This window comes from Pogoniulus pusillus, chromosome 10, assembly GCF_015220805.1.
Source record: "Pogoniulus pusillus isolate bPogPus1 chromosome 10, bPogPus1.pri, whole genome shotgun sequence".
In the NCBI taxonomy this organism is placed as follows: Eukaryota; Metazoa; Chordata; class Aves; order Piciformes; family Lybiidae; genus Pogoniulus; species Pogoniulus pusillus.
Window position 1 is genome coordinate 4,225,448 of NC_087273.1, and position 19,202 is coordinate 4,244,649.

The following is a 19,202-nucleotide window of genomic DNA, read 5'->3' on the forward strand; positions in this document are numbered from 1 at the left end:
TCAGCCTTTCTGCTTTCCCTTTTTTTTTCCCCTCCAGACCTTTTCTTCCTGCCCACTCCCTCTTTTTTTTTTTTTTTAAATCCCCTTGTATCAGCCTCCAGAGCCTGTTTGGAGCAATCTTGTGGAGCAGCTGACCAGACATAATGACTTTCCAAGGTCCTTGTGATTCCTGATTAACATTCAGTTAGCATAAGTCCTGACTTTATTATTGACTACATTGAATACACAATACACTGACCTCTGCCATCTGCAACTAAATCTCTTCCTGCAGATCTATCAAAGTGATTTCATACAGAGAGGAAGTAGAAGAAAACAAAGCAGCAGCAGCAGCTACTTCTCTTTCATTTCTTCTTGTCCCTCCTCTCTTGAGAAACTTTAACACCCTATGGGCAATGCTGCTTCCCTCTTTGGTGTTTGCAGCCATTGGCATTCCACATTCCCAGTGCTTTGCTAAATGCCAAAGGAAGACCTCAAAAATCCAGGGGAGAGAGGAAGCAACAAGGAGGATGCCTCAATTTTAACCTTGGTAGAAGCACAGAGTGGGCAAGAATTGCTTCCTCATGTCTCATCTCAATCCAGCTTCTTACACTTTGAAGCCATCACCCCTTAAATGAGCTGGGTTGGAAGGGATCTCCAAAGCTCATCCAGTCCAACCCCCCCTGCACTCAGCAGGGACATCCTCCACTAGATCAGGTTGCCCACAGCCTTGTCCAGTCTCACCTTGAAGATGTCCAGGGATTGGCCACAACCCTGTGCAACCTGCTGCAGTGTTCCAGCACCCTCCTGGTGCACAGTTTGTGCCTCACATCCAATCTCAATCTGCTTTGCTCTCATTTCAAACCACTCTCCCTCATCCTGTCTCTGCAGGCTATTTGAAACAGTCTCTCTGCATATTTCTTGTAGCCCCTCCATGTACTAGCAGGCTGTTTTCAAGTCTCCCTGGAGCTTTCTCTTCTCCAGGATGAACACCCCCAGCTCCCTCAGCCTGTCCCCATAGCAGAGCTGCTCCAATCCCCTGATCATTTGTGTGACCTCTTCTGGACCCCCTCTGTCAGGTCCAAGTCCCTCCTGTACTGAGGGCTCCAGAAGCAAAGCAGAGACAGAGAACTTCAGCAACATGTTGTTTAAATTCCATGCCCAGAAGATGCTTGTGGAAATAAGCATTTATTAAAAGGTAGAATCTTCAGAAATCTCAAAGCAGCCTTCAGTACCTGAAAGGGCTACAAGAAGGCTGCAGAGGGACTGTTGCAGGCACAGGATGAGGGACAGTGGTTTGAAATGAGAGCAGAGCAGGTTGAGATTGGATGGGAGGAACAAGTTCTGCACCAGGAGGGTGTTGGAACCCTGCCACAGGTTGCCCAGGGAGGTGGCTGTGGCCTCATCCCTGGAGATCCTCCAAGTGAGGCTGGACAGGGCTGTGGGCAAGCTGATCTAGTGGAGGATGTCCCTGCTGAGTGCAGGGAGGTTGGGCTGGCTGAGCTTTGGATATCCCTTTCAGCCCTGCCTGTTCTGTGATCCTCTGATTGTTAGAAGCTCAGCGTATTAAGGAACCTTTTCCACCTCCCCATGAAGCACCCATGAGAGGGAACTGGAATTTCATTGACTGTAGTTTATGCAGATGGGATCAGAGGCATTAGCATAGCAGAGGGAGCTGACACTTGTCCTGACGGATGGAATCGTTAGCATGACAGAATCACTTAAGCTGGAGCCACTAACATCAGGTTTCCTCTGCTTATTGACCCCTGCAGAGCAGGCCTGACAAGTGGAACTGCTGCAAAGTTCATTAATAATGTGAAATAAATCAATTGTTGGGGAAATACTGAAAAGGGATGGCACTGAGCTCAGCCTTTTGCCAGCTCAGCATATCCTGGGTTGCCACCAAGGACGAGAGTTCCACCGTGTCCTTCCCTGACTTACCTCCAGGAGCTGATCTCTTCCAACCTGGTTGATTCTATGATTCACTGCCAGGCAGGCTCACAGGGGTGCTGGGAGGGAAACCATGGCTCTGGTAGAAGGTCAGGAGCAAGGATGTGGCTGACACAGATACACCTGGAGGCATAGAACCATAGAATTGTCAGGGCTGGAAGCAACCTCAAGGATCATCCAGTTCCAAACTCCCTGCCTCACACTAGATCTGATTGCCCAGAGCCATATCCAGACTGACCTTAAAGACCTCCTGGGATGAGGCTTCCACCACCTCCCTGGGCAGCCTGTTCCAAGGTCTCACTACCCTCACAGTGAAGAACTTCTTCCTAGCATTCAGTTTGAATCTACCCATTTCTAACTTTGTTCCATTCCCCCCCCCCCAGTCCTATCACTACCTCACAGCCTAAAAAGCCAAAACTCACAGAATCACAGAGTATCAGGGGCTGGAAGGCACCTCCAAAGCTCATCCAGTCCAACCCAGTCCAGATCCCTGCCAGAGCAGGATCACCTAGAGCAGATCACACAGGAACACATCCAGGCAGGTCTTGAATCTCTCCAGAGAGGGAGACTCCACAGCCCCCCGGGCAGCCTGTTCCAATGCTCTGTCACCCTCACAGGGAAAAAATTCCTCCTCATGTTTCCATGCAACTTCCTCTGCCTCAACTTCCACCTATTGCTTCTTGCCCTGTCATCAGGCATCACCCAGCAGAGCCTGGCTCCAGCCTCCTGGCACTCACCCTGCACATCTCTATGGACATGAATGAGGGCAGCCCTTAGGCTCCCCTTCTCCAAGCTCAAGAGCTGCCTCAGGCTCTCCTCCTAAGAGAGATGTTCCATTTCAGCTCACTGACTGACCCTGGTGGCTCTGCTGGCAAACCAAGCAGTAGAGAGAGGAAAAAAAAATATCACAGAATATTAGGGGTTGGAAAAGGACCTCAAAAGATCATCCAGTCCAACCCCCAGCACTGGGCAATGCTCACAACAGCTGCTGCTCTTGGTTGGCCTTTTCTTCCCTAACCTCACCCTTGCCAAAGTTTCAGTTAGTGATGCTGGGATTTCTGTGCTGGCACTGGAACTCATCACCCCCCAGCAGTGGTGATGCTGTGGGCTCCACTGTGGCCTTTCAGTCAGGCTCCTCCCTTTGGTTCACCACTCTTTATTGATTCCTTCCTTCAATATCTTGTCTGCAGCAGCAGAGACCTGCTGAGGACAGGTGGAGCAAAGACTGCACTGCAGAGTCAGCTCTTTGCTCACGTCTGAAAGCCTTCTCCTCTCCAGACTAAACAGCCCCAGGGCTCTCAGCCTCTCTTCATAGGAGAGATGTTCAAGTCCCCTAATCATCCTCATAGCCTTCATCCATGAGTTCCTGAATGCAATTCCAGACTCACAGTATCACAGTATCACCAGGGTTGGAAGAGACCTCACAGATCATCAAGTCCAACCCTTTACCACAGAGCTCAAGGCTAGAGCATGGCACCAAGTGCCACCTCCTGTTCCCAGTTACCATCTCCTGCCGAGTCCAGTCTGGGACTTGTGCCCCATTGCTGTCTATAACTACCTGAAAGGAGGTTGTAGCAAGGTGGGGTTGGGCTCTTCTCCCAGGCACCCAGTGACAGAAGAAGAGGACACAGCCTCAAGCTATGCCAGGGCAGGTTCAGGTTGGATATTAGGAAGAAGTTCTTCGCAACAAGAGCGATTGGCATTGGAATGGGCTGCCTGGGGAGGTGGTGGAGTCCCCATCCCTGGAGGTGTTTAAAAGGAGGCTGGATGAGGCACTCAGTACCATGGGTTAGGTGATAGGTAACTTGATGATCCCAGAGGTCTTTTCCAACCTGGTTCATTCTGTGATCAGTGGTGCCAGTGCTGCCTCCTTGCCATCAGGGGCTGGTTCCACGTTGGTTTGTGTCCCTGTCTCATGGCATTGCTCTTTCCATCCCAGCTGCTTTAATTTCTTTCCCACCCCATCAGCCTCTCTTCCTTCTTCCCTTTGAGAAGCAGAGAGGTTCCTGGAAAGCCTCTGGCACTCCTTCAGTGGCCAGCCCAGCCCTGACCTTGATAGGTGCCTGGATGTGCTGCCTTCAGCCTCCTGCCTCTGCTCCTGTGCTGGGACAGCCTGGCTGTGAGTTATTCCCTTAGTAAGCACTTCAGGAGCCAGCCCCTTCCTTGTAGCAGGAATCAAAGACATGCAGCTGGGGCTCTCTGTTGAGCTTCATGGTGGCACCAACCCACTGTGCCAGCCAGCTGCCCCCTCAGCAGCAGAGGAACTTGCTCCTGCTTTTGTTCCTTCCCTTCGAGGCAGTGTCCCAGAGCCCCCAGGCTGCAGCAGACTGGCACCAGGCGGGGCAGGCACGGAAGCCCACTGCTGCCTCCATCACCCTCTGCTTGCCAGTCAAACTCCACATTAGCTTCAAGGTGCCCTCCCTGACCTCCCCCAGCCCTTTCATACCTTCAATCAGGCTTCCTTCGCTGCTGTGATTGTCTTGTAGCTCATTTCATGCCTGCTGGAGTGCAGGGGCAGCTGAGCACTCAGGCACCACGTAGAAGAGGCCTGAATAAAATATAAGGGGAGAAGAGCAGGAGGCAAGGTCTGCCTCTGTCATAAATCATTGAAAAAGATAGTTTAAAGGCAAGGAAAAGAAAACGATTTCTATTAAAAAAAATATCAAAAAGCAACACAAACAGTTGAGTCCTGCAGGCCTGGGGAGATGATCTCTCCCCTGGCCCAGGCACTCAAATGACTTCCAGTTAAAGCCACCAAGCACCACCTGCATTATTCATCTTTATTAAAGTGCACTCAGCTGTGGGCTGCAGTCTCACACAGGGTGAGGGTTTTTTTTGCTGATTGCTGAAGCATTTCCACCCAAAAAAAAGTTAAAGCACACAGATAGGGCAGCACCAGAGTGCTGCCTTCTGCCACATCCCTCCTGCCCTGGCCAGTCCCTGGTTGCATGCCTCAGGGCTGCCCTTCAGCATTGGTCCCGAAGGTCCCCTGGGCAAGCAGAGCCTGTAGTGGTGTAGCACATCCAAGGGAACTGGAGCATCCCACCACAAGCACTTCCAGCAGGTTAGAGACTTCCCTGCAGCTTAAAGGCTGAGCCACTTTGGTGGAACCAACTCCCCTCAGCTTCAGTGGGGGTTTGTGCCCTGCTATGAACTTAGAAAGCAGCCTGAGCTGCCTTTGGTCACCAGGCAAGGAGGATAAAAGAGCTGCCACGCTCCCAACAGCAACAGAAGCCAGCTGAGAAGACCCTGGCACTGGTTGTGAGTTGCCCTCCAGACAATCAGGGAGCACTTTACAAGCCCAGCTGCTTGCTGCCTCCTTCTCCAGGTCCAGACCAGCACAACCAACCACTCTGTCTCAGGACACAGCTCCTTGCAGGTCTCCCTCACAAGGGGTCCATAAATACTCCTTAGATCATTGTTTCCGTCTCTCTAAATGAGTTCATAGATTGAGTTGGAAAGGAGCTTCAATATTATCCACTTCCACCCCCCCTGCTATGAGCAAGGACACCTCACACCAGCCCAATTTCCTCAAGGTCCTGTCCAATCTCACCCTGAACACCTGCAGGGAAGGGGCATCCCCAGCTGCCCTGGGCAACCTGTGCCAGTGTCTTTCCACCCTCTTAGACCAAACTAAATCTGCCCTGCTCTCATTTGAGCCATGGCCCCCCCTTGGTGCACCACAAAGCCTGGTTTGTAGCCAGTGCAGCTCACTGTGCTGCTGTGAAATAGGAAGCAGTTTTGCTAACTGGTTTTCCATCTCTTCCACAGAGCCCATCCTGCCCACCAGGCAGTGCCCCTGCTCCCATGCCCCCACCCCCCCTCAGGATATGGGTTTAACTATTACTTTAAGTAACAACTTCCAGGTTTTTTAACTACAGTTTAGTGCTGTGTCCAGCTCTGGAGTTCTCAGCACAGGAAGGACATGGATCTGCTCAAGTGGGTCCAGAGGAGGCCACAAAGATGATCAGAGGGCTGAAGAACCTCCCCTGTGGGGACAGGCTGAGAAAGTTGGGGCTGTTCAGCCTGGAGAAGGCTCCAGGGAGACCTTAGAGCAGCCTTCCAATACCTGAAGGGGCTCCAGGAGAGCTGGGGAGGGACTTTTGACAAGAGCTGGGAGTGCCAGGATGAGAGGTGATGGCATCAGACTGGAAGAAGCTGGATCGAGATGAGACATGAGGAAGTAATTCTTGCCTGTGAGGGTGGCAAGGCACTGGAACAGGTTTCCCAGGGAAGCTCTGGAGGCTTCCACTGAGGATGTGCTCAAGGCCAGGTTGGACCTTAAGCAGGCTGCTGTGGCAGAAGGTGTCCCTGTTCATGGCAGGGGCTTGGAACTGGATGATGTTTAGGAATCCTCCCAACCCAGCCCTGTCCCTGATTTGAAGCACGAGGCTGTGTGTCGAGAAGCAGCATCCAACAAAGTTTCCTCTCCTCCACTCCCAGGCAAACGTGGCAGTGAATCCAGGCAGCAGCACCCTGCAGAGAGGGCATCAGGACAACCTGGGCTAACACAGAGCTGAACCCCCCCTGTGCTTCCTTCCCTGCCTCACCCAGCTCTGGACTCCTGCACCACAAACATCCTCTCACCCTGTGCCCTTTCTGCTTCTCTTTACAGCTCCTTCTTTTAGCCCTCCTAAAGCAAGTTTGCTTTTCACACACAGGTGGCCTTCTGCCTATCTTTACCCAGCAGCCTTTATTATCACAACCCCCCCAGAAGACAAATCCCTCCTTTGTGCTGCTGCAATTGACTTGTCACCCCCTTTTACAGCTAATTAGCTCTTTAGTAGATGGTAGGGGGTGTCAGAGGCCATCTGATAGCTGATCCTGCTCAGCTGACTGTAAATACTTCTTTCCAGTGGCACCTGATTGCTTCTCACTGCTCCCCCCCTCACTCAAACGGACCTATTTGTGGCCTATCTGGACTTTGACACTGTCCCCCCCAGCAAACTGCTGGCTAAGCTGTCAGCCCATGGCTTGGATGGCAACACTCTGTGCTGGGTTAGGAACTGGCTGGAGGGCTGAGCCCAGAGAGTGGTGGTGAATGGTGCCACATCCAGCTGGCAGCTGTCACTTAGTGGTGTCCCTCAGGGATCAGTGCTGGGCCCCATCCTCTTTAACATCTTCATAGATGATCTGGATGAGGGCATGGAGTCAGTCATCAGCAAGTGTGCAGATGACACCAAGCTGGGGGCAGATGTGGCTGGGTTGGAGGGCAGAAGGGCTCTGCAGCAGGACCTTAGCCGCCTGGACAGATGGGCAGAGTCCAAGGGGATGGCTTCAATAGCTCCAAGTGCAGGGTGCTGCACTTTGGCCACAACAACCCCATGCAGAGATACAGGCTGGGGTCAGAGTGGCTGGAGAGCAGCCAGACAGAGAGGGATCTGGGGGTGCTGACTGATACCCACCTGAACATGAGCCAGCAGTGTGCCCAGGTGGCCAAGAGAGCCAGTGGCATCCTGGCCTGCATCAGGAATGGTGTGGTCAGCAGGAGCAGGGAGGTCATTCTGCCCCTGTACTCTGCACTGCTTAGACCACACCTTGAGTACTGTGTTCAGTTCTGGGCCCCCCAGTTTAGGAGGGACATTGAGATGCTTGAGCGTGTCCAGAGAAGGGCAACGAGGCTGGGGAGAGGCCTTGAGCACAGCCCTACGAGGAGAGGCTGAGGGAGCTGGGATTGGTTAGCCTGGAGAAGAGGAGGCTCAGGGGTGACCTTATTGCTGTCTACAACTACCTGAGGGGAGGTTGTGGCCAGGAGGAGGTTGCTCTCTTCTCTCAGGTGGCCAGCACCAGAACAAGAGGACACAGCCTCAAACTGTGCCAGGGGAGATTTAGGCTGGAGGTGAGGAGAAAGTTCTTCCCTGAGAGAGTCATTGGACACTGGAATGGGCTGCCCGGGGAGGTGGTGGAGTCGCCTGTGCCAGGCTTTGAGAAGCCTTTCTTCTGATGCCCAACCTAAACCTCCCCTGGTGCAACCCAAGGCTATTTCCTCCCATTCTATCACCTGTTCCAAATCCCCATCTGACTGCAACCTCCTCTCAGAGAGCTGCAGAGAGCAATGAGCTCTACCCTCAGCCTCCTTTTCTCCACACTGCACACCCCCATCTCCCTCAGCTGCTTCTTCCCAGCCCTGTTGTCCTTGCCCTCCTCCAGCAGCACTTTCCTGTCCCAGTGCCTCTTTAGCCCTGGAGATTTCTGCCTTTTGCAGTTGTCCCCAGTGGCAATCCCCTTGAAAAACCATTTTGCCATTCCTTCTGGATTAAGAAATCAATGCCCCCTTTTTTATCATTTATCTACCCAAAGATCCCTCCTCATTTATTGTCAGTTCATTAATGTACTGCCTACTACCTTTCAAGATCATTAAAGAAGTTAAATAATACCTTAAACCTTCTTCCTCAGCACTTTGTCCCCCTGCAGCTGTGTGATTAAACTCACCTTACTGCTGCAAGCCTGCTCACCCCTCACCTCCCCTCAGCTTTTTAAGGGGAGAAGATTTGGATTCTCAGGCTTGCAATTTGTTCTAGTAGAAGCCTTCCCCTACCCATCCAGCCTCCTCCTTCCTTTCCAAGGCTCTACCAGCACCCCAGAGCCTCTCTGCCCTCAGTTTCCCTGCTTCCTTTTGTGTTCTGCTGCAACACCCAAACCAGGGCCCATCAATAGGATCATCTTTCCACAGAGGGGACCCAACTCTCTCCCCTCACCTTTACCACGGTTTTATAAGGTAGGCAAGCTTCATGTGCCTGCTTCAGGTGCAGCAGGTATGCAGGTTGGATGTTAAAGCCAAGATATGCTGATGACACCAAGCTGTGTGGTGCAGCAGCCAGGCTGGAGGGAAGGGATACGATCCAGAGGCACCTGGACAGGCTGCAGAGGTGGGCACAAGCCAACCTCAGGAGGTTCAACAAGAGCAAGGGCAAGGTCCTGCAGCTGGGTCAAGGCAACCTCAAGCACAAATCCAGGTTGGGCAGTGATTGAGGAAAGGGACTCGAGGGTGCTGGTAGACAAGAAGCTCAACATGAGCCAGCAGTGTGCACCTGCAGCCCAGAAAGCCAAGCAGAGCCTGGGCTGCAGCAGCAGAAGTGTGGCCAGCAGGGCCAGGGAGGTGATTCTCCCCCTCTGCTCTGCTCTGCTGAGACCCCACCTGGACTACTGCAGCCAGGTCTGGAGCCCCTAGGACAAGAGGGCTGTGGAGATGCTGGAGAGTGTCCAGAGCAGGGCCAGGAGGATGCTCAGAGGCCTGCAGCAGCTCTGCTGTGAGCACAGACTGAAAGAGTTGGGGCTGTGCAGGCTGGAGCAGAGGAGGCTCCCAGGTGACCTTCTTGTGGCCTTCCAGCACCTGAAGTGGGCTCCAAAAAAGCTGGGGAGGGACTTTTTAGGCTGTCAGGGAGCGACAGGAGTGGGGGGAATGGAGCAAAGCTGGAGGTGGGGAGAGTGAGGCTGGAGGTGAGGAGGAAGTTGTTGAGCAGGAGAGTGGTGAGAGGCTGGAATGGGTTGCCCAGGGAGGTGGTTGAGGCCCCATGGCTGGAGGTGTTTCAGGCCAGGCTGGCTGAGGCTGTGTGCAGCCTGCTCTAGGGTAGGGTGTCCCTGGGCATGGCAGGGGGGTTGGAACTAGATGATCCTCGTGGTCCCTTCCAACCCTGACTGATTCTATATGCTCCTTGACAGGACACAGTTCTGCACTGCACACTGGGCATCCAAGCTGGTGAAGAGTCTGCAGAACAAGTCGTGCTATAAGGAGCAGCTGAGGAGCCTGGGGGTGAAGTATTAGGTGCCAACAACTCTGTTGGCAAGCAGAAGGGGCACTGCAGAGCTGCCAGCAGCACGGAGACTCCCTTTGGACAAGGAGCCCCATGGCACAGACAAGGGGTGGTGGGGACAAGTCCCTGCCTTTGGGCTCCAGAAGAAAAGGTTTGCCCATGAGCACAGCCAGACACTGGAATCACCTCCCAGGGGAAGCAGAGGAGTCCCCTCCATGGGCCAGTTTGGCACTCAGCTTGCCAGGGAGCTGAGCCAGCTCATTGCACCTGCACTGTGACCCAGACAGCTTGGAGCAGAGGATCCCTGGGGTCTCTCCCAGGCTGGCATTCCCTGTGTGCCAGGCTGCTCTGCAGCTGGGGCAGTTGTGTCCTGCTCACAGCAGCCAAGGCCCAGCTCTGGCTGCAGTGCTGTGGAGGTGCTCCTGGAAAATGCCTCCTCCTGTTGCTCTTGGCTCTCTCTGGTTTTCTTAAGCAGCATAGTAGAACTGAGTTATGCTTTCTGCCTGTCACAGGCCTCCTGGGCTGCTTTTGTACACACAGCAGAAGAAGCTTCTGGCATTTTTCACGTTGGGAGCAGCAGTGGCTTGGCTGCCTTATCAAAGCAGCTCTGGCAGATCCACGCCAGAGAGCATCCAAGACCCACCACAGGCACTGCCTGCACAGATGGGCTAACAGCACAGACACTGCTGGGCCACAGCAAGGAGGCCAGGGGGAAATCAAACACCTATGGAGCCTGGGCTGGGCTCTGCCTACAAGGAATCTGCTTTTCTTAGCAGGTGCTTGGAGCTCCAACATCTGCTGGCCATACCTAGCAGAGAATCAGGGAAGGGACCTCAAGGACCATGGGCAGGGACAGCTCACACTACATCCCAGAGCCACATCCAGCCTGGCCTTAAAGACCTCTAGGCATGAGGCTTCCACCACCTCCCTGGGCAACCTGTGCCAGGGTCTCACCATCCTCATGGTGAAGAACTTCTTCCTAACATCTCTCCTCCTCTAGCTTGGATCTGTTCTCCCCAGCCCTGACACTGCCCAACACCCTACAAAGTTCCTCTTCAGCTTTCTTGTAGCCCCCTTCAGACACTGGAAAGCCACAAGAAGGTCCCCTCAGAGCCTTCTCTTCTCAAAGCAGCTGCCCCAGCCATGCATGCAAGGGAATGATGTGAACAGACAGACACAGGGCAGGTTTGCTCCCCTGGCACTGCTGCTGGGATGGAGCCCACACAGTAACAATGTGGGGCTGAATTTCTGGGGTGCAGCTCCTGCCATAGCTCTGCTGGCACTGATGGGCTCAGCACTCCCCAGTCCCCTCTGGCACAAAGGGCTGGGCTGGTTTGCTCTTTGGCACTGGACGAGTCCTGCCCAGCTGGCACCCACACACCCAGCGCACAGAGCCTGGCTGCTGTGAGGCAGGAGGCTGTGCAGGCTGGGCCCAGGTGGTCACTCAAGCTCCATGTCCAGCCTGGCAAGCTGCTGTCCTCCAAGCTCACAGCAGCAGAGAGCAGCTGCTGAGCATCTGAGCACAAAGAATTCAGGCCTCTAACAACGGAGGCCCAAGCTGAGCATGTTTATGGACCTCACCTGGCACTGCAGAGGACATCAGCAAGGGAGCCTGGAATGGAGCCTGGTAACACTTGGGCAAGAAGTTGGTTCAGAGCAAGAGAGAAACCTGAGACAGCTAAAAGCAGTGAGGAATGCCCTTTAAAATGCACTGGAAGAGAGAAAAGTGATCAGAACTCAGAAAACCACAGACTGGGTTGGGTTGGAAGGGACACTCAGAGACCATCCAGTGCCAAGCACCTGCCATGGGCAGGGACACCTCCCACCAGCACAGCTTGCTCAAGGTCTCACTCAGCCTGGCCTTGAAGACTTCCAGGGAGGGGGCAGCCACAGCCTCCCTGTGCCAGTGTCACAAGGCACTCTCTCATACACCAGCCTGTTCTGACACACTTAAGCTCTGCTTCCAGTGAACCCTACAAGGCAGAGGAAGCAGGCTGCAGCAAAGCAGGCTAAGAGCACAGCTGCTCTTGCCCCTCTAGTGCACAGCTCTGCCACACCATGCAGCAGTCACTACCAGTCCCCAGCACTCTGTGATTCTAACATTCTGTGACTCAGAGCACTGCAATGCTTGGCTTGGAAGGGACCTCAAAGCTCATCCAGTGCCAACCCCCTGCCATGGGCAGGGACACCTCTCACCAGCACAGCTTGCTCAAGGTCTCATCCAGCCTGGCCTTCAACACCTCCAGGCAGGGAGCAGCCACAGCCTCTCTGGGCAACCTGTGCCAGTGTCTCACTGCCCTCACTCTCAAGAATTCCTGCCTTATCTCCAGCCTCAATCCCCTTCCTCCCCTCAATCCCCTCCACTGCCCATCTTGCTCTGCCTTCCCAGCTTTCATCATCCCTACCCAGCTTAGCATTTATTTATTCTAATGCTGCAAGTGACCTGAGATGAAAAAAAATAAACCCCAAAGAAATCAATAGAAATACTCCAAGAATGGAGTAAATAATGAAAAATAGTGACAGAGACTGTCCCTGAAAGACTAATTCCTTTTAGTCTGTCCCCAAAAAGATTGATTCCTTTGGTCTCAGTCATAGCTCACTGAAACATCCTTGAACTAACAAGGCTAATGGTGGTGCCACAGAATCACTGCTGCCCTGGCTCAGCACAGCAGAGCAGAATACCCTGGCAGAAGCCCTACAGAGCAGCCATCAGCAGGGAAAGGGGATCTGAGAGCCTCCTGAAGCAAGAGGTGGGGCTGGGCACAAGGAAAAACCTTACAGAAAGGAAGAAGCTGCTGCCTGTGGCAGCTCCATGGCATGGGGCTGGCAGCTGAGTCACTGGCACCCCAGTAGCAAAGCAGGGGCAGAAGGCTGGGATGCCACAGGCTTGTGAGTCACACAGGGCAAGGGAGGGGATTCTGCCTCTTGGCTCTGTGCTGCTGAGACCTCACCTCCTGCACTGCCTCCAGTTTTGATGTGCCCAGTAGAAAGACGCAGAGCTGCTGGAGCAAGTCCAGAGAAGGCTACAAAGATGATCCAAGGGCTGGAGCAGCTCTGCCAGGAGGACAGTCTGAGGGAGCTGGGGGTGTGCAGCCTAATCTCCAACTTCAGCCTCCCCTGGCACAGTTTCAAGCCATTTCCTCTCCTCCTATCACCTGAGGCTCAGGAGCAGAGCCCAACCCCCACCTGACTGCAGCCTCCTCTCAGGGAGCTGCAGAGAGCAATGAGCTCTGCCCTCAGCCTCCTCTTCTCCACACTGCACACCCCCAGCTCCCTCAGCTGCCCTCCTCAGCCCTGTTCTCCAGAGCACAGAACCACAGAATGACTTGGGCTGGCAAAGCCCTCTAAGAACATCCAGCCCAACCTCCAACCCAGCACCACCATGGCCACACCTTTCTGGAACACCTGCAGGGACAGGGACTCCACCACCTCCCTGGGCAGCCTCTGCCAATGCCTGTCACTGGAGCCAAAGCAAAACTGTGCTGTGTCTGAGCAAGGATGAGGCATTGGAAGACCTCCTCTGTGAATAAAACAAGTGCAACCTAGAGGGGGAAACCTGTTTCAGTCCAGGTATGGATGATTAAAAGCTCCAAAAAAGACTTCCATGAAGAAGCACACAGCCAGGGTAGCCTTCTGCTAGCATACACCAAGGTACAGTTAGAACACCTTGCTCTGGCCAACTGCATGAAGGTCAACAAAGGCCAACTGCCAGGTCCTGCACTTGAGGCACAGCAGCCCCAGGAGTGCTGCAGGCTTGGGGCAGAGCGGCTGGAAAGTGCCCAGCAGAGAAAGGCCTGGGGGTGCTGGGTGACAGCAGCTGGAGGTGAGCCAGGGGGTGCCCAGGTGGGCAGGAAGGGCAGCAGCAGCCTGGCCTGCATCAGCAGTGCTGTGGGCAGCAGGAGCAGGGCAGGGATTGTGCCCCTGGGCTCAGCACTGGGGAGGCCACAGGTTGGGTGCTGGGTTCAGTTTTGGGTTCCTCATTGCAAGAAGGACACTGAGGGGCTGGAGCAGGTGCAGAGAAGGGCAACAAAGGTGGGGAAGGGCCTGGAGAAGAGGGCTGGGGAGGGGCAGCTGAGGGAGCTGGGGGTGTGCAGTGTGGAGAAGAGGTGGAGGGAAAAACTCTTCATTCTCTACCACTCCCTGAGAGGAGGCTGAAGCCTCCCCTCATGCTCAAGTGGAACCTCCTGGCTTCCAGTTTGTGCCTACTGCCACTGGGCACCACCAAAATGAGCTTGGCCACATCTTCCTGACCAGCTAATGACCACCACGGAGTGGATCTCCTCTGTGTCTTCTCCAGACTGAACACCTCTCAGCCTCTCACAGAATCACAGAAACTTAGAGGTTGGAAGGGACCACCAGAGATCATCCAGTCTGGCACTCCTGCCAGAGGTAGTTCATACAGGAATGCAGCCAGGAGGGGCTGGAAGGGCTCCAGAGAAGGAGACTCCACAACCTCTCTGAGCAGCCTGCTCCAGGGCTTTGTCACCCTCACACCAGAGAACTTTCTCCTCACGTTGAGCTGAGTCCTTCTCTGTCCCAGTTTGTATCCATTGCTCCTTGGCTTACTGCTGTGCACCACCAAAAAGAGATTTGCCTCCTCCACTGCACACCCACCCCTCAGACAGTGACAGACACTGAGCAGATCCCCTCTCAGCCTTCTCCTCTCCAGACTCAACAGCCCCAGGGCTCTCAGTCTCTCTCCACGGGGGAGATGCTCAAGTCCCCCACTCACCCTCGTGGCTCTCCCTTGGGCTCTCTCCAGCAGGTCTCTGTCTCTGCTGATCTGGGGAGCCCAGAACTGGACACAGTATTGCAGCTGTGCTCTCGGCAGGGCAGAGCAGAGAGGGAGAAGAACCTCCCTAGCCCTGCTGGCCACACTGTTCTTGCTGCACCCCACGATGCCCTTGGCTCCCTTGGCCACAAGGGCACATTGCTGGCCCACGCAGCACTTGCTGCCCACCAGCACTGCGAGCTCTTTCTCCGTGGAGCTGCTTTCCAGCAGGGCAGCCCCAACCTGTGCTGCTGCCTGTATTGTGTCCTCATCAGCCTATCTCTGCCTCCATCTTTCTCCTCCTCCCTTCTGGGGCCCTGCAAAGCTGCTCCTTCTCAGCTCCAAGGGCTTTGAAGTGCCCCCCTCCCCCTTGCTCTTCAAACCTGGCGGAGCCTTTGGACTGGCAACAGCAGCCTCAAACGCACAGCTCAGGCCACACTACAAATAAACTCTCTGCTGCAAACCTGCCGCTGGCTTCAGCCTGCCCCACGCCAGCCGAGGGGGCTCAAGCAGCACAGGGCAGCGCGAAGCAAAACAAAGCCCCGCAGCGTGGAGCCCCTGCAGAAGGGAAACAGAGAGACATTGAAACCTCACCAGCGCTTTTGTCAGCTCTTGGGTGTTCTGCCAGAGAGGGAATTTCCCCCCCCCCCCCCAAGCACACACACATATGCTCCCCTCCCTCCTGCTCCCCCCCGCCAGAGGTGTCCAAAGTGTTACTCACTCTATTTACAGAGCTTTGATCTCAGCCTCCCCACTTTTAGTTCAGCTTTTAGGAATGTGAGGGTCAACCGGTTGGGTGTTGGGTGGGTTTTTGGTGGGTTTCTTTTCCCTTCTTTTTTTTTTTTCTCTTTCTGGAGAAATTAGGCTGAGTTCTTTACTGCAAGCAAGGGAATGCAGGCAGCAGTCTGAGGGGTGGGTGTGCAGTGGCTGGGGTCAAGCTCTTTTTGGTGGTGTGCAGCAGTAAGGCAAGGAGCAATGGATGGAAACTGGAACACAGAAGGTTTCACCTCAACAGGAGGAGAAACTTCTTTGGTGTGAGCATGACAGAGCCCTGGAGCAGGCTGCCCAGAGAAGTTGTGGAGCCTCCTTCTCTAGAGGCTTTCCAGCCCCTCCTGGATGCATTCCTGTGCAAACTACCCTGGGTGACCCTGCCCTGGCAGGGAGGTTGGACTGGATGATCTCTGGAGGTCCCTTCCAAGTTCTGTGATTCTGTGAATCCTACTCTAAGTCCTCCTTCTCCCCTACTCTGCCCTGCTGAGAGCAGAGCTGCAATGCTGTATCCAGTTCTGGGCTCCACAGTTCAGGAGAGACCTGATGGAGAGAGTCCAAGGGAGAGCCACGAGGATGAGTGGGGGACTTGAGCATCTCCCCTATGGAGACAGTCTGAGAGCCCTGGGCCCCTGCTGGAGAGAGTCCAGAGGAGGCTATGAGGATGATGAAGGCACTGGAACACCTCTGGTGTGAGGAAAGCCAGAGCCTTGGGGCTGCTTAGTCTGGAGAGGAGAAGGCTGGGAGGGCTTTCTGATCAGTGTCTCTAAATACCTGAGGGGTGGGTATCAAGAATGCTGTGTCCAGTTCTGGACTCCACAGAAGAGAGGCAGGGACCTGCTGGGGAGAGACCAACAGAGGCTATGAGGATGATGAAGGGACTGGAACACCTCTGGTGTGAGGAAAGCCAGAGCCTTGGGGCTGCTTAGTCTGGAGAGGAGAAGGCTGGGAGGGCTTTCTGATCAGTGTCTCTAAATACCTGAGGGGTGGGTATCAAGAATGCTGTGTCCAGTTCTGGACTCCACAGAAGAGAGGCAGGGACCTGCTAGGGAGAGTCCAACAGAGGCTATGAGGATGATGAAGGGACTGGAACACCTCTGGTGTGAGGAAAGCCAGAGCCTTGGGGCTGCTTAGTCTGGAGAGGAGAAGGCTGGGAGGGCTTTCTGATCAGTGTCTGTAAATACCTGAGGGGTGGGTATCAAGAATGCTGTGTCCAGTTCTGGACTCCACAGAAGAGAGGCAGGGACCTGCTGGAGAGAGACCAACAGAGGCTATGAGGATGATGAAGGGACTGGAACTATGATGAAAGGCTCAGAGCCCTGGGACTGGTCAGTCTGGAGCAGACTATGAGGGGACCTTATCTATGTCTGTAGAGATGAAGTCCCAGGCTCTTCTTGGTGGTGCCCAGTGATGGGATAAGGAAAAAGGGGTACAAGCCATGGTGGTGCTGGGTTGATGGTTGAGCTTCCCCAACTTCACTGATACCAGGCCACCCATACCAGCAAGGATGATATCCCCACTGAGGTATGAGGGGGAATGGGTTTAAACTGGCAGAGGGGAGAGTTAAACTGGATGTTAGGAAGAAGTTCTTTGCAGTGAGGGTGGTGAGACACTGGCACAGGTTGCCCAGGGAGGTTGTGGAGCACAGAATCACCCAATGTGATCGAAGATCACATTGGGTGATTCTGTGCTCCACAACCTCCCTGGAGATGTTCAAGGCCAGGCTGGATGAGGCCTTGAAGGACCTGTTCTAGTGGAAGGTGCCCCTGCCTACAGCACAGAGAGGTTGGAAATGGATGACCTTTGAGGTCCCTTCCAACCTAAACCACTCCATGATTCTACAACCCACTTCCATCTGCACATTACCACCAGCCTAGCCAAGGCATTTCAGAGCTCTGAACAGGTGCTCCACACTGGAACCTTCTCCCTGGCTCCTCCAAACTCTAGCTCAGCTCCACAAGGAGGTCAGCTGGCCCTTCCAGAGGGCAGCAAGGAAGATAAATCCATCCCTGTTTGTCTGCTGCCACAAAGAGCAGCCTCAGGAAATTATTAAATGCATATTTATGGCAAAGTTTGCCTAACCCCTGGCACGGAGCCATCGCTGCAGGAAGAAATACTGTGGAGTGGCTTCACACTTGCTGCCTGCTGTGAGCTGAGGCTGGGAGTGTCTGGGAGAGGCTAAACATGAGTCTGGATAATTGGGAGGCCAGAGGTGCACAGATGCAGACAGGCAGGGGCATGCATGTTGCCTCCAGTGTGGTATGGCTCAGCTTCCGAGAGCTTGGCTTTGAACCTGGGGATATTGCTTTGATTAAAAGGCTTTGGGGGGGGTTGCTTGCTTTTCCTTTCCCCTCCCCTCCCCTCTGCTCTCTAATGGCTTCTGCATTTCCCACTGTAAAGCCAGTGTATTTGCAGTAAACCATGTGCAGTTACCTAAGTCTTCAACCTTGCCTCAGCATTAAATCATCCAGAAAAGCAATTTATTGCTTCATATATTCCAACACCACGACCAATATCCATTAAATCTCCATCTCATATAGTGACCACACTGCTTTATGCTTGGATTGCAGGCTCCCATTACAGCCTGAGACAGTGGATTGCCCTCTGCCTGCCAGCAGGAGGCTCGGTACAGCATCCTGTGGCATTCCCAAGGTGTGCTGTGAGGGGGAGAGGTGGGGAGGTGGGGGGAAAACCAACCAAACAAGTAACCCAACCCAGTCCCGGGGGTAAGGATTTCTCCATCAGGAGGTGGCAAGCACTGAACCCAAGTCAGCACTCGTTCTGGTTACAAGAGGAACCACCAAATTGTGCCTTCAAGAACAACAACATCACCAGCTCAGGAGCTGCAGCTGTGCTAAATCCCACACGGGGAGCATGAATTGAAGGTCTCATAAATGTAGCACATAAAATCAATTGCAGTGTCAGGAGCATTTAGCTGGGGGGGGGGTTTCCCCCCCCTCCTCCTCCTCCCCTCCCTGAGCCTTTCATCATGGTGAAATAAGAGCCTTTCAGTCCACTTTTAGTCAAATCTAAGTCTAATGGATATTGCTTTTTAAGACACTAAAACCACTTTTATTTCTTTCTTTGGCCATGTAGAGCAGGCTCTCATTAATGTACTGTGATGATTAGGTGGGGTTTTGGGTGGAGGGTTTTTTTTTTTCCCAGACTCTCTTCCTCCACAAGCACTGAAACACCAAATCAGCAATTCCAGGCTCTGGTGCCTCCAGTGCAGAAAGGCTTTCCAAGGAGAAATGACTCTTAGGTGCTGGGGGAAAGAGTTTTTTGGCTAGTGGTTGTAGAATCACAGAGCATTAGAAGTTGGAAGGCACCTCCAGAGATATTCCAGCCCAGCCCCCCTACCAGAGCAGGATCACTCAGCTTAGTCCACACAGGAATGCAGCCAGGAGGGGCTGGAAAGGCTCCAGAGAAGGAGACTCCACAACCTCTCTGGGCAGCCTGCTCCAGGGCTCTGTCACCCTCACACCAGAGAACTTTCTCCTCACGTTGAGCTGAGTCCTTCTCTGTCCCAGTTTGTGTCCATTGCTCCTTGGCTTACTGCTGTGCACCACCAAAAGGAGATTTGCCTCCTCCACTGCACACCCACCCCTCAGACAGTGACAGACACTGAGCAGATCCCCTCTCAGCCTTCTCCTCTCCAGACTCAACAGCCCCAGGGCTCTCAGTCTCTCTCCACAGGGGAGATGCTCAAGTCCCCCACTCACCCTCGTGGCTCTCCCTTGGGCTCTCTCCAGCAGGTCTCCGTCTCTGCTGATCTGGGGAGCCCAGAACTGGACACAGTATTGCAGCTGTGCTCTCAGCAGGGCAGAGCAGAGGGGGAGAAGAACCTCCCTAGCCCTGCTGGCCACACTCTTCTGAATGCACCCCAGGAAGTTGGAGTGATGAAACAACATTCACAGAATCACAGAATTATAGGGACCTGGAAAGAGCATCCAGGCCAACCCCTCTGGCAGATCACACAGGAA